The following is a 2,900-nucleotide window of genomic DNA, read 5'->3' as shown; positions in this document are numbered from 1 at the left end:
GCGAGAGAATCCCAAACCTTATGAACATCAATGCTCTTACTCTCAAAAATAAATTATTTTATAAGAAAAGAAATATAAAATTTTGAAAGAAAGGAATGAGACTGTTGAAAAGATTACCGTTAGAAACTAACCTACAGTTGTCAAAACAAATTTAACAAACTAGTTGACTCATTAAAACAAAATCTTGAAAAAATTTAAAATAAATATTTTATTTTATAAAATAGAATTAATATATATTTATAAATTTTAAATTAAAACACAAATATTTACCCACACCAGCTCCACGCACGCATGATCACAACGGGATTCATCAAAAACCCTTCCCTCGCCGCAAAACTTGTTCTTTCTTTCATTTCCTCACCCCATGAGCCTCTTGTCGAGTTCGCTCGCTATGTTTTCTACATGCACCACGCTTTTCACGATTTCTGCAACGACCCTTTTTTCTGGAACCCTCTGATCAGGTCCCACTCTCACGGGCGTGAGCCCAGAGGGGCCCTGGTTCTGCTTTGCTTGATGATTGAATATGGGGTGCGTTTGGATGGGTACTCGTTTTCGTTGGTTCTGAAGGCTTGTGCTAAAGTGGGTTTGGTTAGGGAGTGAGTGCAGGTTCATGGGTTGCTGTGGAAGATGAATTTTGGGTCTGATGTGTTTTTGCAGAATTGTTTGATTGTGTTGTTTGTTAGATGCGGTTGTGTGGAGCTTGCGCGCCAAGTGTTTGACAGAATGCCTGACCGGGATGTTGTTTCGTATAACTCGATGATCGTTGGGTATGTGAAGTGTGGGGCGGTTGAGAGGGCCCGCGAGTTGTTTGATGGCATGGAGGAGAGGAATTTGATTACTTGGAATTCGATGATCGGAGGGTATGTGAAGTGGGAAGAGGGGGTGGAGTTTGATAGATGGTTAAGCGAAATCGGGTGACGTTCTTGCAGCCACGCGGTTATTTGATGAAATGCCCAGGAGAGATGTTAATTCTTGTAATTCGATGATGGCTGGATATGTTCAGAATGGTTGTTGCATCGAGGCTTTGAAAATATTTTATGATATGAAAAGGTCAACAAATGTGGTGCCTGATGATACTACCTTGTTGATTGTTATTACAGCGTTTGCCCAATTAGGACATGTTGAAGATGGAGTTGTGGTACGTCATTATATAATGGAGAAGGGGTATTCTCTGAATGGTAAGCTTGGTGTTGCTCTAATTGACATGTATTCGAAGTGTGGTAGCATTGAGAATGCTATCTCAGTGTTTGAGAATGTTGAACAAAAATGTGTTGATCATTGGAGTGCTATGATCGGTGGTTTAGATATTCATGGAATGGATGAAATGACTTTCGAATTTCTCATGGAGATGGGAAGAATTTCTGTTATTCCTGATGATATCACATTCATTGGAGTATTGAGTGCTTGTAGGCATGCTGGCATGTTGAAGGAGGGACTAATATGTTTTGAGCTCATGCAGAAAGCATACAAGCTGGAACCTTAAGTGCAACACTATGGATGCATGGTGGACATGCTTAGTCGTGCAGGGCACGTTGAAGAAGCCAAGAAACTCATTGAGGAGATGCCTGTTGAACCCAATGATGTGATTTGGAAGACTCTACTCAGTGCTTGCCAAAATTATGAAAACTTATCTATAGGAGAGCCTGTAGGTCAGCAATTGACTCAGCTATATTCATGCAGTCCAAGTTCCTATGTGCTCCTGTCTAATATTTATGCCAGTTTGGGCATGTGGGACAATGTAAAGAGGGTTAGGACAGAAATGAAAGAAAAGCAATTAAAGAAAATTCCAGGTTGTAGTTGGATTGAACTAGGGGGAATTGTTCACCAGTTCTCTGTACAAGATAGGACACACTCTCAGGTTGCTGAGATTTATTCTTTGTTAAGTAGTTTGTAAATTCCTATTTTTGAAGCTCATCCATTGTATGAGTTTGGGAACTCGTGCAATGTGTATGAAATGTGGATTTCTTCTTAGAGCAGCCTAGTTCTGTAGATAAGCGGTCTGTGTAACCATTTGTTGGTTGCAAAATAGAATCGAGGGCAAACATAGTTGTATTAATTTTTTTTCTTTTCTTTTATCCCTGTTAACAAATTTAGCAGGTTCATATTTCTTATGGTTAATCTCCCATCTAAATACAAAGAAAATGCAGAGAAATGTTAGTAATAATGTAATGTATATTCTGTTTCCTAACATGTAGTGCTGACGCAGTAATTTTCCAAGACCAAGGTCTGTTCGGATATGGCTTATGCATCCGAAATAGTCATGGTGCTTTTGTTTTGGCAAAAACAGATTGTAGAATGGAATCCCCTGATGCATATGAAGCTGAAGCTCTTTCTTGGATAAAGGAGCTGAATTATCAACACGTAATAATAGAGCTCGACAGCAAGCACATGGTTGATAGTGTTCATAGCAACAATCTGAATCTATCTGACTGTGGAGTCGTATTGCAGAATTGTAGACAAATTCTTTCTCAAACCCTTTTTGAATTGTCTTAAAAAATAGTCTAACAAATGAAAGCAGAAAATCAAGAGAGGGAGAGAATTAATAGCAATAACACCTAGGGATAGCACTAGGACGGTTGTGGACCGGTCTGACTCTTTCCGTCTTGATTCCCAAGAAAGACCAGATGAATATGTAGGGGTGGGAAAACGGACCTAGGTCCATGGACTGACCCGCGCGGTCCGTGCGGGTTATAGATCAATTTTTTTAAACGGTCCATGGTTATGTCATATTTTTGGGTCCGCCCCGCTTAACCCGCGGATTATGCGGGTTTGACCCGCGGGGTCTGCGGGTTGCTCGGAGCCCGCATTTGGTTTAATTTGTGTGATCTTAACCTAATTATATTAGGTTTAATTTTTTTTTTCATTTTAATTTTTTTTTAAAATAATAGATAAAGAAATAT

At 39.6% G+C, this 2,900-nt stretch overlaps 1 pseudogene; it reads left to right on the top strand.

Annotated features, from left to right (window-relative positions):
- The first annotated feature begins 291 nt into the window (after positions 1-291).
- On the top strand, positions 292-2,235 carry LOC100775908 (pentatricopeptide repeat-containing protein At2g45350, chloroplastic-like; annotated as a pseudogene).
- The last annotated feature ends 665 nt before the right edge of the window (positions 2,236-2,900 follow it).

Source organism: Glycine max, chromosome 1 (genome assembly GCF_000004515.6).
Source record: "Glycine max cultivar Williams 82 chromosome 1, Glycine_max_v4.0, whole genome shotgun sequence".
In the NCBI taxonomy this organism is placed as follows: Eukaryota; Viridiplantae; Streptophyta; class Magnoliopsida; order Fabales; family Fabaceae; genus Glycine; species Glycine max.
This window is presented reverse-complemented; position numbering and strand designations above follow the sequence as displayed.